The 14114-nt window shown below is 44.5% G+C and overlaps 1 protein-coding gene across 4 annotated transcripts in view; it reads right to left on the minus strand.

Moving 5' to 3' along the window:
• ITPR1 (inositol 1,4,5-trisphosphate receptor type 1) overlaps nucleotides 1-12247 on the minus strand; it is a 314683-nt gene extending 302436 nt beyond the window's left edge. For all 4 annotated transcript variants that reach the window (XM_079122175.1, XM_079122176.1, XM_079122174.1 and 1 more), the window contains exons 1-2: nucleotides 12064-12247; nucleotides 11185-11259 (exon numbers count right to left, since the gene is read on the minus strand). The gene's annotated coding sequence lies outside the window, so the exon portion shown is untranslated. The remainder of the gene's footprint in view (nucleotides 1-11184; nucleotides 11260-12063) is intronic.
• Between the last annotated feature and the right edge of the window lie 1867 nt (nucleotides 12248-14114).

Consider the following 14114-nt stretch of genomic DNA (forward strand, 5'->3'; position numbering starts at 1 on the left):
TTGGTGGTGGGGAACCGTCCTGTGCACTGAAGTGTGTTGAGCAGCATCTCTGGCCTTTACCTGCTGGATGCCAGCAGAGCTCCACCCAGCCCCACAGAGGGGGCCACGGAAAGCCTCCCCACAATGCCAAACGTCCCCTGGAAGGCAAAACTGCCGCCCTGGTTGAGAGCCACTGCTCTGGCGCACAGGTTTAGCTGTCTCTGTTCTTTCCTCTAAGGTCTTCTGCAAGCATTCATCACTATACGACTTGGCAGCAATGACCCGAAGCAGGTATTTTTGTACCTTGTCTAAGAGGAGGAAACAGACGCACAGATGTTCTTGTTTTGCCTGTACCCGAGAAGCACTTGACGCAGGGGCCCAGGAGCCTCGGTCCTGCAGCCCAGCAGGGCGATACCAGTCCCACTACTTCCTCCCTCCCCCACTATGAACACTGACAACTCCCCAAGTCACACATGGGGGACTGTACAGAGCAACATCTCAAAAAGACATCGAAAAGAACAGCTTAAGACAATTCCACCTGGTCCCCACGTTGCCATCCATACCAGAGAGGCTTTTGAAAGCCAAATGCCAATTCAAGGAAATACTTCATCAGCAGAAAGGTAGAAAATATCAGATCTTCTGAGAAACAGCCTACAATCTTCAAAAGGAGATAAAACGGGTATATAAATCACTTTATCGCCCAGTACTGGAGGCTGAGGCAGGAGGATACCATGTTCGAGGTCAGCCTCAGAAACTGGGCAAGGTCCTAAGCAACTTAGTGAGACCCTGTCTCAAAATTTAAGAAAGGATTGAGGGTATAGCTCAGTGACAAAGTGCCCCTGGGTTCAATCCTCAGTATAAAAAAAATAATAATAATATTTACTTCATTCAACAAATATTTTTATTAGTACTTTCTATGTACTAGCTACTCTTGTGGATTTAAAAAAAAAAAGGGGGGGGTCTGTGAGAAAAAGAGATAGAGATCGAGATCAATTGCCATGGAATTTCAAGTGATTAGAAAGATGTTCAAGTATCAGGAAATTTCTTAGAGAAATCATCTGCTGCATCCTAATAAATACGAGGATACGGGCAAGGGGCATCTAGAGAGAGTGTGGAAGGACAGAGCGGGCAGACTGTGCATGCGCACACACATACACAAGGCACACAGGTGAACGTCTGTAAGTCTGGGCGTCTGGGTGTTGCATCAGCTTTCTCTGTTCAGAAATAGGTGCCTGGAATGCTTCTTAGCTGGTTTTGCAAAACGAAATCACTTCCTAGATTAAAAGTTCCTCGTGATATGCAAATAACCACCAAGAAACTTGGAGGCAAGTGATAATTTTTTTTGCAAGTTCAGATATTTCTGATGAGTAAGTAACACAGCACCAAGCTGTCCAGAAATTGGGCTGATAAGACAGGGCCTAAAACATCAAGCTTCAATTCCTCAAGGTATCTGAAAACAGCAGGTTACAATGCAGCTAGCTGATTTGTTGCTGTGTATATAGGCGTGTGCGATTTCACCCCCTTGCAGGCTCTCCAGGTAGCTTTGGGTATCTTTCTACATCTACCTGAACGGCCACTGAGAGCATCACTACAGGGAAGCAATGAAGTTTCCATTTTGTCAGGGAGAATCCTGGCAACGCTGCTTAGTTTCACCTTAGGCCTGTGCTTTGGGCTACCTTTCCACTTCTCTGAAAATGAGGTAGCTGGGGAAGTTCAAAGGTCAGTGACAATAGGTGAGAGATAGCCCTGAAAAGAAAAAAAAAAAAAACAAAGGAACTATAAAAAGAAGTCCTGAAAAGCCCAGGGCGAGCATCCTCCAGCACAGCCTCTCAAGCGTGAACTTGGCACCTGGAGACCTCCCTGAGACCTCGAGCTCTGATCGGAGAGGCCTGAGTCTGCAACAGCTGACAAGCTCATGAGCGAGAGCCAGGGGTGGTTCCCGGGATGGCACTGTGAGGAGGACAGATGGAGGACCATGTTTCTTGAACTTTTGACTGCAATCCACAGTTAGAAAAAACACTGAAATTAACACCCGATGTTCACCGTGTGAGACAGAAAAGGGATGGGGGAGAATATTTTGTGGCAATGTATACCGTGCTTTTAGAAGTACAAGTTGAGTACCTTTCAGCCCAAATCTGAAATGCTCCAAAATTCAAAATCGTTCAAGCGATGAAAGGATGCCTCAACTGGAAAATTCCACGCCATGGAACAGAGTCTCATACACAAAATTATTTAAAATATTGCAAAAAATTACCTTCAGGCTATGTGCATAAGGGGCATAAATGAATGAATTTCATTTTACAATGTGGGTTCCATCCCCAAGTATAGCTCATTAGACATACGCAAGTACTCCAGAACCAGAAATCTGAAACACTTCTGGTTCCAAGCATTTCAGATAAGAATATTCAACCTGGATCAACACAGCACACTTTGATATTCTCTATTCTATCTAATTCACTTTAAAAAAAAAAGTCAATCAAGACCCATGCAAGTGATTTCCCCACTTTTCAACAAATTGTCACACAGTTAGAAAAACAAGGATGTAGAACAAGGGTAACATTCCTGCTAAAACTCAGGCTGATTAATAAGTTAAGATTATGTTCAGAATTCTTTGCAAATGGCAAGGGTATATCAAATGCACTGTAGAAATGTCTTCATTAAAAATGTTCAGGTTTTGCCAGCATAATGGAACACTTCCAATAGTCCCCGCTACCTGGGAGGCTAAGGAAAGAGGGTCACTTGAGCCCAGGAGTTACAAAGAAAAAGAATTCAGGTTTTTCTTCACTTATTTAACTTATTTATTAACTATTTATTAACTTTATTTATTAACTATTTATTAACTTATTTAACTTATTTATAAACTATTTATTAACTTTAACTTATTTATTTTCAGAGTCTCGCTAAGTTGCTTAGGGCCTCACTTAGTTGCCGAGGCTGGCCTCCAACTTGGGACCCTCCTGCCTCAGTCACCCAAGCCACTAGGATTACACATGTGCACCACCATGCCCAGCTCAGTTTTTTTTTTTTTAATGTATAACATATAACATTATTTTTAAGAATCTCTGCCTTATCAACCTCATCAGTGCAAACATACTAGGTGTATATTTGAGTCTGCACTCTCAGATAAACAGAGGTCTCTAAATACCATTTCTCTCTTAAAAGACAAGGGCTCCTTAATGAAATGGCTGATTTGAGAAATACAAAAGATGGAACCTGGAATAGCTTGTCATACACAGAGCAAGAAAGGAACTGAAGACCTCTCGGGCTACGTCCAAGTCTCAGGAACCAATCTGAATAACATCTCTCTCACTGACCAAGGACAAATAATGTCAACTTCAATCATGGTAATTACACACTGGATCCCAGCCACTCGGGAGGCTGAGGCAGGACAATCACAAGTTCACAAGTTTGAGGCCAGCCACAGCAACTTAGCAAGACCCTGTTTCAAAATAAAAAGTAAAAAGGGCTGGGATGTGGGCTGGGGTTGTGGCTCAGTGGTGGAGCGCTTGCCTAGCATGTGTGAGGCACTAGGTTCAATCCTCAGCGCCACAAAAATAAAGTAAATAAAGGTATTGTGTCCATCTACAACTAAAAAAAACATATTTTAAAAAATAACTTTTAAAAAAGAGACTTAGCAGTGATCTTGTCTTTCCTATATGAACTCTACCCTGGAGAAACCAAAAACTAAGTGGAGAAAATTTATTTTTAAAAAATTATTATTTTTGTTGTTACCACAGATTGAACCCAGGGAGTACTTAAGCACTGAGCCACATCCCTGGCACTTTTTTTTTTTTTTTTTTTTTTTTTTCTGGTTTGCTTTAGTATATTGGACATCTTTCTAATATAAACTATGAGAAAGCAATTCCAATTTAATGGAAGAGATGCTGAGAGATTCAAGATTGTTATCCACTATTAGCATGTAAAACTGAGGGAAAGATCCGTGAATCGTGCTCATAGAATTCTGCCCCCATGGGAGATGGAAGGGTCAATCCAAAGCCACTGACGGAAAGATGAAGAAAGAGGGACCCTCGGAGCATGGGTTTCTGGCTAGAATTTGTTCCTTGCTCACTATGTCAATTTTTTCTCCCAGTCCCCTCAGGCTGATTCTCTAGGTTTCCCCGGCACTTTTTTAAAATATTTTATTTAGAGACAGGGTCTTGCTTAGTTGCTTAGGTTCTTGCTAAGTTACTGAGGCTGGTCTGAACTCATAATCCTCCTGCTTCAGCTTCCTGAGCTGCTGGGATTACAGGTGTGCGCTACTGCACCAGCCAAAAATTTATTTTTATACAAGAATTTTAAGTAATAAAGAAAAAAGTGAAAGTAAGAGTGAGGAGTTTTATAACTTGAAATAAACTAGTGGATTAAGGCCATGAGCAGTCACCACCATCGAAAGAGGAGAGAGACATCCATTATGAGAGAATGTGACATCATTCCTGAGTGAACCTCACCAAGGAAAGAAACCAGACCTGTCTGACAACGCCTCCACATCTAACCACCAAATCACGACAAATACAGGGGACAGAGGAGCATGCTAAATCACACCAATGCACTCGGCAAATCTAAACTACAAGGAAATACAAAACCCAATTTCTCCATCCACCACCACAAAATGCACAGGAAAAAAACAAGGTGCAGAGAAAATACATAGACTGAAATCACCATTTCCAACTTATCTACTTAGGTATTAATTCAAACTGCTAGGTGCTGAGAGTATATGCATTTATATACATAATTATATATAATCCCAAGAAGTCTGATTTGAAATTAATTGTAATTTTAACTAAGTTACAAGTACAGTTAAAATTGGTCTTGAGATCTCCTCTGAGCTAGGACACGAAGCAAGGCAGGACCTCATTAGCAAATGGAGGAGGGAACAACTGTAGGTTTTTTCAGCATTTCTTTATGTCTACATAAAGACTATCAATCTTAAAGTTTCCTCCTAAAATACAGATGAACTGGTGTGTCTGGGTGTGCTTCAAAGTAATCCAAGACTCAAGGAAAATCTGAAGATATGAGCAGAACAAGACGGGTCATCAATAGATCATGGCTGAGGGTACAGGATACATAATGAATAAAAGGGTTCATTATACTAAGACTGCTAGTTATTGGTACATATCTGAAATCTTCCATGGTCAAGCTTTCTTTTTAAGTGCAAGCAACCAGGAAAGAGTTCCCGGTACTACCTTACAGAATTAGGTTACTCGAACAAATGAGAAATGTGATACTTAATATAGCCTTGACCTCTGCAATAAGACAGGTAACATGTAAATAATGTTTTATCTTCCAATTATTCTTCTTAAAAGAAGAGAATAAGCCAAGTGAGGAAAGCTGGACTCTGTGACAGTGATGAATCTGAATGATGTATTTTTTTTACCCTGCTGATTCCATACCTGCCATTACTCAGATGAAATCCCATCAAAGGGACAGATATTTTGGGAAAAATGAACTCACAGATGTCTATTAAGAAGGTGTTCAACTTAAAATCAGCACACTACAGAGATACAGCCACATCAATGTTCATAGCTGCTCAATTCACCATAGCCAGATTGTGGAACCAACCTAGATGCCCTTCAGTTGATGAATGGATAAAGAAACTGTGGCATATATATACAATGGAATATTATTCCACCGTGAAGAATGATAAAATTATGGCATTTTCAGGCAAATGGATGAAATTGGAGAATATCATGCTAAGTGAGATAAGCCAATCTCAAAAAACTAAAGGACGAACAATCTCACTGATAAGCAGATGAGGACATATAATGGGGGGTAGGAGGGGTTAGCATTAGGGTTAGGGGTTAGGGTTAGGTCTAGGGTTAGGGATAAGAAGGGTGGTAAGAATGGAGGAAGGAAGGACTGTATAGAGGGAAAAGAGGGGTGGGAGGGGTGGGGGGGAAGGGAAAAAAATAACAGAATGAATCAAACAACATTGCCCTATGTAAATTTATGATTTTTAATTAAAAAAAAAAAAGGTGTTTGAAATGTCCTAGGTGCAGAAGGTAAGTTATCATATGGAAGCTACTGTATGAGTCCCTTTTTATGAAACTGAAACCCACACATAATTGCTACATATGTATAATAGGGGGAAAACCAGGAACCTAACCTTGGATGGTTGGAACTGTTTTGTCGCTTATCTCCCCCATGTTTTACTACAATAAATAGGTGCATCGTCCCTAATAACTAACCACGTCTGAGGTTCGCCCTTATGGAGATGCCCACTTGGGTTACAAGGAAGAATCACTGATGTGGAGCTTCTTATTCCCCAGGAATGCTGGAGAGCACCATCTTCATCTTGTAACCCCCTTACAATGAGAGCGGACAGATGGCAGGAGGGCACACAAGACTTGTGCTGGAACCTCAGTGTTACTGTTAGATTCTTAGCATTTGGTGCAAACCAAATGCAGGTTTTCCTATGGATCGAAGAGGATTCCTTTCCTGCTGAACTGAATTTCAATCCCAGGTAAGTCATGTGAGTAACCAGGCGATCTCGAAGTCTGGGTTTCCCATCTGGCATGTGATCTTGCCAGCCTCGCCAGAGTCTCTTTGGAAAGGATGCGAAATCCGGTGATGTGGAAAACCATACTGGAATTCTTTCAGGGTCCAGAAGTCCTCAGGAAATCACTGGTGACCTGTGGAATCTGGCCCTCTCAACAGGGACCTTGACTCACCTGCCCACCCCAACACCTGGCCCTCTCCCTGAGCTGTGGTTGCCCTGACCTCCTTGCGCTGACTCCAGCAGGTCCCACTGGCTCCTGTTGCAGGGCCTTTGCACTGGCTGCCTAGACTTACAAGTATCCCTTTTCCAAGATATCTCCATGGTTCACTGGCTCACTTCCTTCAACAAATCTCTGCTCACACATCACCACGGTAAGTAGCCCTTTCTGATCCCAATCCCTAGCACCTTAGCAGCTAAGTCCCTTAGCTGGCCCTGCCTTATCCCACTTTGCTGCTATTATTTTGTTTTTGTGGTAATGTACACATAACATTAATTTACCCCTTTTAAGGATTACAACTCTGTGGTGCATTCACAGTATTGTGCAACCATCACCTCCACCCATTTCCACAACTTTATCATTTTTCCAAACTGAAACTCTGTATCCACTAAAGAAACTCCCTCCTTCCCTCTATACTGCCCCCTCCACTCCCAATCAGCACTCATTCTGGTTCTGTGAATCCAACCTTTCTAGGTACCTCAGATAAGGAAGATCATACAGTATGTGTCCTTTTGTATCTGGCTTAATTCATGTCTTCAAGGTTTGTCCATATTGTGGCATGCATAATAGGTTAAATAATATTCTACTACATACATACACATTTTGTTCATCCCTTCATCTATCAATAGACCCTTGGGTTGTTTCCACCTTTTGGCTACTATGAATAAAACCGCTATTGATGAGGGTGTAGAGATACTACTCAACTCCCTGTTTTCAATTCTTTTAGAGTCTTATAAGTGGAAGTGCCAGATCCCACAGTAATCTATGTAATCGGCTTCTTTGAGGACCCACTATTCTGTTTTCCATGGAAGCTGCGCCACTTTGCATCCCAGCGAGCCACGTTCCAATTGCCTACATGCTTGACAACACTTGTTATTTTCTGCTTCCCTTCCCTAATTTGTCTTATTTTTCTTCATAGAACTTAAAACCCATCACACTCGATTACCTGCTCATTTAAATTGATTGCTTCTCCCCAACTAAAACTTAACCTAAGGCACAGGACTGTTTTCTCACTGCTGTATCCCCACAACAGCGTTTGCACACGGTAGCTGCACAAGACACCTGTTGAACAAATAAAATGCTTGAATCACAATGACTTTAACAGGCGCTTGAGTCTGTTAAATAGATTCATCACACCCCACTCATTAAACTCTACCCAGTTGGCAGGACTCTCAAAGTTTATTTGGCTCATCCTCATTAGCAATCATCTGGGAACCACCAATGTGGTGACAACTGGGAGTTAAAAAAGTTACATCCTTTGTGTCACCGTGAGCCTAATCACATTCATCGAAAGGGACCCACAAAAACTTAAAACAGCAAAAATGAACTAAAAAAAAAAAAAAAATCACATGCGCTTTTAGTTAATAGAAAGCCTGCAAGTGCAATCTGTTTTATTTTAAAAGCTCAAACCAACAGCAAAAGAGATGGGACAGTGGCCTTGTGTAGACTCCTTAATTAGACATATCCAAGGACAGCTTGACCTGGAAAACTAACTTCAGGCCTACTTTTTAAATTTTTTTCCCCTGTTGTTCATATTTGGTGTTTGTTGTTTCATGTGGTTTGTTTTTTAAGAGCTGCTTGTGAAAAAAAAAAAAAAAAATCAGACAGAATTTCCATGAGCTCATTATAAATATGAGCTAAAGAACCACATGAGATTTTTCTCTGGAAGTCAGTGGGTCATATTCCAGTGGCTGAGAGGCAGAGTCAGTCTCTTCCCCAGCTCTTCCTCAGATGAAAATACTTCAAGGGAAAAGACAACAGATCTTTAAAAATAAATAAATAAATATATATATATATACATACATACATACATACATACATATATGTATGTATATTTATATTTAGTTGTAGATGGACACAATACCTTTATTTATTTTTTATTTTTAAGGTGGTACTGAGGATCGAACCCAGTGCCTCACACGAGGTAGGTGAGCGCCCTACCACTGAGCTATAACCCCGGCCTGACATCAGATCTCTCTAGTAGAACTACTCTGTTCTCCAAGAGACCACTCCATCTCTCAGTCTCCAAAAGAAGATGCTCAGGCTGGGGATTTAGCTCAACGGCAGAGCACTTGCCTGCCATGCCTGAGGCCCAGGGTTCGATGCCCCAGCACCAAAAAATTTAAAAAAGACGTTTCCCTCCAAAAAACACCCACTTTATTTCAAATGGATAATGCTACCGTCAAGCTCTAAAGACTTGCAGGGGACTTGATGTGGAGGCTAGAATAATTAATCTGGAACATGACGAACTTTCCCAGCGTGATAAAGAAAATCTTGATAGGATTTCATGTTCTGCCCTGAATTAGTCCAAGAGCTGGTTGTTCTTTCAACGTGCACACTCACATGCACACATAAACACGCTTGAAAGAAAGAGATGAAACACTGAAATCTTCTGTACAACTGGGTAAGTCAAACTGGAGGGTGCAGGAGAAATGACCAGCATCTAACAGATCAGACTAAATGCAGTTTAAACTCTCAAATTCTCCACATGGAGAAACACCTGACCCTTTCAACCTGCTTGGACACCTTGAGGCAAGTCATCCATATGTAGTTCAGCTGGGCACAGTAATCCCAGTGAGTAGGGAGGCTAACGCAGAGGGATTTCAAGTTCCAGGCCAGCCTAGGCAACTGAGTGAGAACTTGTCTCAAAATAAAAAGGGTCGGGGATGTAGCTCAGTGGTAGAGCACTTGCCTAGCATGTGAGAGGCCCTAGGTACAATCCCAGCACCACAAAAAAAAAAAAAAAAAAAAAAAAAAGAAAGAAAGAAAGGAAGAAAGAAAACAACCCCAAACCAACATTGTACCTCGGGTATACCAGAGGAGTCTAATGCTGAATGTAGACAATATTCCTGGTGATGTTGTGTGGTACTCTAATTCAGACTTTCCATTTACAGTTTTCCAAATGAACTTGCCCACCATTGAAGGCCTTCTCAAATATCCACTCTTCTGACCCCATCACCTCCTTCTTATACCAAGTATAGTTAGTTCATCATCATGGCACAGAAGAGTCATTTCATGAACAGCAGTCTGTTTACTTCCGTTTGACCCTTCCTGCAGTACAGTACCAATGCCCTGGGGTCACATGCTGCTTCCGAGTGATTTCACTCTCTGCACCTTTCTTTATATACCTGGCTCAAAGGTACAGGTAAAGATATATGATACATAATACAGCCACAGCACAAGTAACCCTGCATCTGGCTTACAAGAACTTGAAGTGCCAGTCTCGACACGTTAGCAATCTAGTAGTGCAGAGTCTGTGGACCAGTTTCTCCCTGCCTGCACCGCACTCTGCAGGGAAGAACTCTACCTCCACTTCGGCCCTACGAGCTCTTGCTCAGTCATGAAAGTCAATTAAACTCCACCAATGAACTTGACCTCACACATCCAAATGCCTCTCACTCCACCAGCACCCTGAGGATCTTATCAACAGGAAACAAAAGCATTATACTGCTATAATGAAGCGTCTGGCTTTTATTTTCTAATTAGAAAAGCCCAAAGATTGTAGCCCAGGGAACAGCTAAATATTTAGAATGTTAAAGAAGTTACCAAGACCCAGCAGCCCTCGGCCCCCCACCCCCACAGCCCTGTTGTTTACCCTGCTCCTTGACCATTTCAGAAGAAAAAACTTTTGACAGCCAAATCTGCAGCAATGGGGATGTATGTGCACCCATTGAGACCTCCCTCTCCTGAAGTGCAGTCTGACCATTTTGGGGAAAAAATAGGAGCTGTTGTGTTTACAGATAAACGCTGCCCTCGGCTCCTATCCCACAGGAAGCACCAAAACAGTAGAGACAACAGATTCCTTGACATGCAGGTAGCTTCAGTCAAGGCCTGATGCCACTATCTTATTCTTTAAGAACTAACTTCCCATTTTAAAGTTCTAATTCTTTCAGTTTGCCAGCAACCACTTTCATTTCTTGCAATCCAACCTACTCTGATTAAACACATGTTCACAGTAAGAAAAAAGAAAGTGACTGTTTTTGAAAGAGACAGGCATTAAATTTTTGCTTACGGATCTTGGCAGATGAAATACACTGCATCCATCAGAATCTAAGGCCAGCAGTGGGTCACCCCTTCTTAGCTCCACCCTACACCCTCAAAAACACTGTTTCACTTCTACAGGCCTGTAATCCCAGCCACTTGGAGGCTGAGGCAAGAGGTTCCCAAGTTTGAGGCCAGCCTCAGCAATTTAGCAAGACCCTAAGCAACTTAGGGAGACCCTGTCTCAAAATAAAAAGTTTTTTAAAAGGCTGAGGATGTGGCTCAGTGGTAAAGCCACCCCTGGGTTCAATTCTTAGTAAAAGCAAACCAGGGCTGTCCTCTAGATCTCTGCTCCCTCAAGTCCTCACCAGAGGCAGTGACAAATTTTGAAGACTGAGCCATGGAGTTTCCTTGTCTTTTCCTACTCCCCACCCCCAGGGTTGCTTAGAGAACTAAACAGACTAGAACAAAAACTCATTATTGACTACAACAGTCAGGCTTCCACACTCACCTGACCCAGGTCAGGCACTCTGTTACCAAAGCACGCCCAGCCAGAAATGTGAATCCTGCTCCTCCGAATCGGCTCCTAAATATTTAGAAAGAAAGACCATTGAGTATGAAACTCTATGCGTCTGTAACAGAAATGCTCCTCCAAATTCCACGTGTCTACCTTCTTTAGCCTCTTTCCCTGGAGAGACCCTCCCCACTCCCAACTCGGCAGAAAGGTTGGCGGGATCAAAAATTACAGGTAATTTCGCTTCTTTCTTTCCAGTGCATAACTGACCAGTGGGACCGGCCACGCACAAACTTCGAACGTGCATGAGTCTGGGTCTATGGGAAGTGTTCGGCAGATCCCAAAGCACTTGATTCCCCGCGCGGACCGTAAGTATTCGAAACACGCATCCTCATTGGGCACGAGCTTCGTCCAGACTTCTGCCCTCACCGCTCCCCCAGTTTTCTTCCGTTTTTAAAAACCTCCCCACGGGGGCCCCCACGCATGCATTATTCTCCTAACCATGCAGCGCTGAGCGGGCTACATTTTTAGAAAGATTGCTTCCTCGAGCAGACTCACTTGTGACACCCCCTCCAACCCCCCCTCCAAAAAATAAAACTATTTCCTGCAGCTGCTCCAACAGTTTCCAACTTGGGGGAATGCCATTTCGGTGCAGAATGGGGGAGCCCTCAAAGCCAGGCACTGGAGTCCGGGGAGGACATCTGGGCTTTTTTAAAGCCTGAAATGAGACCTCCCCCCAAATAAACTGCCGGCTGTAAAAGAACCCCCACATGCATGCCAAGTGCATGCAAGAACTCCCAGAAAGCGGGGCAAAAACTTCTGCGCCCGGGAGCCAGTGCCAACTCCCCGCGCCCTCTGCCCGGCCCCAGCCTCTACCTTGGTGCCCAGGGAGCCACGCCGATTTGGGGGAGCAGGACGAGGAGAGGGGCTAGCAGCCGCTGGGTAATCCCATGTCCGCGAAGAGGGAGCTCGTTCCGTTAGGATGGAAGCGGAACACCCACACCTCCTCTCGGCGTGCGCTTTCTCTCTCTCCACCCCCTGCCTCCTCCTCCTCCACCACCACCTCCTCCTCCACTCCTCCCACCCCAGCAAGCTTGAGGAAACGCTTCAGCAGAACATCCACATGGTTACTGCACTTTGAAGCGGCTCCGGGCGGCTTATATAGGCCGGGAAGCTCCCTGGGCAATGTAGTCCGAGTCCCAGGTCGTGCCGGCGCCTGGGGCTCCAGGGCGGAACTACAAGTCCCAGAATCCCCTGGGCTCCGGGGCTGGGCTCTAAATAGATGCGCGCGGGGAAGGGGGAGGGGCGTCCTGCGGGGCAGCCCCGCTGCAAACTCGGCTCTGCGCGGGGACTCGCTGGGCTCTCAGCTCCCGACCTGAGACGCCAGACGCCGGGCGCCCCCACCCCCTGGGGACGCTCCTCCTGTGTTTGTCCCCCTTCCCCGGAATCCAGGTGTCACTGAGGACCGGGAAGCGGGGAGGAGCTCGAATTTCTGCTTTAGGAAGTTTATTTATTTTTTTTACAAGCTGTTGTCCACCCTTCCACCCCCCGCCTTGGGTCCCTGAGCCAAGAATTTCAGAAATCCGGGGCACAAAAACGCCAGTGTTTGCGGTCAAGGATTAAAGGCGCGAGGTTGTCTTTATTTAATCTGCTTTGCCCTGCGGGGGGGGGGGGGGGGGGTGCCTAAGTCTGGGAGCGACGGTCCACGCAACCGGGGACACAGAGGCGGGTCGCGTGAGAGCACTTTTCTGAACTGCGTGTGTCTCTCGTCGCCGGGTAGGAGGTAAAGAAACGCAAACCTCTGGTGCGCAAAGACAGGAACCGTGTTGTGACTTGCCAGCGCAGCGGTGGGGAAGCAGAAAATAAATAGAAATGGCAATCCCGTTTCTGAGCCTGCTCCTAGCAGCCCACCTGCTCCTGTAAACGCTTAAGTAAACACACGGCAAACCAGAAAAATAAGGGCTTTGAACAGAGCCGCTCGCGCAAGGATGGCGCGTCCAAGCGAGGCGCCCTCCCAGCATCTCCAAAAGGGGCGAAATGGATTTCAACCCTCTGCCAAGTAGTGCTTGAGCTCCCGGGCTACGAGTTTTGCCTGGGGCTCTGGGTTTTGGAAGGAGAGGAAGGGCTTAGCTCCCTACCTCAGGTGACGTGTGTTCATTCCGCAAACGTTTCCCGAGCGTCTACTGGGTGCCAGGCGCTGGGGTACAGAGGCGATCCAAAAGGCATCACAGCATCCCAGACAGGCGCCGCATAAGATCTGCTAATAACAACAGCAATAATAACAATGACTAAAAAGAGGCTATTTTATTGAACCCAGACCACATGCGCTTTCCGTGCATCTTGCTACTGAGTTTTACTAGCACTGAGCGTATTTTACTGTCTTTCTTTGGCAGGTTCACAACTGAGGGTTCAGAAAAATCAGGTAACTTCCCAAGATGTCACTCACAGAGACTTAAGTGGGTGCAGCTAGGCTGATTCCACCGCTAAGTGTCCTAAGCCCTTGTCTTTGGGGGCACTCACCACCACTTCCTTAAACGGTTTACCTCCCCATTTTAGCAGCAGCCTCTGAGCCCTTGAGCCAGTCATTTTCATCTCTGTGCTCCCGTTTTTCCATCTTACAGAGGGAGTTACTCATTCGAATTTGCCTACTTTCTATCCGAATCACTGGACAGAGAGCCTTGCTTAGAGTTTTGTGAAACTTTAGTACAGGTTAGAGAAGCACGGTAGGTAACAAAGTACTACTGGGATAATAATAGTGCCCAAAGTAATAATTACTGGCATTTATTGGCTGCACCCTATATGCCACTTATTGCTTTAAACTGTTTATCATCTCACCAAATCCTATTATGTGACCCCTTTTTTTTTTAACCCATGAGAAAACAGACACAGAAGTTAGATCACCTTCCCAAAGTCACACAGGTGGCTGA

The sequence above is a fragment of the Sciurus vulgaris genome (genome assembly GCF_902686455.1).
Source record: "Sciurus vulgaris genome assembly, chromosome: 19".
Lineage (NCBI taxonomy): Eukaryota > Metazoa > Chordata > Mammalia > Rodentia > Sciuridae > Sciurus > Sciurus vulgaris.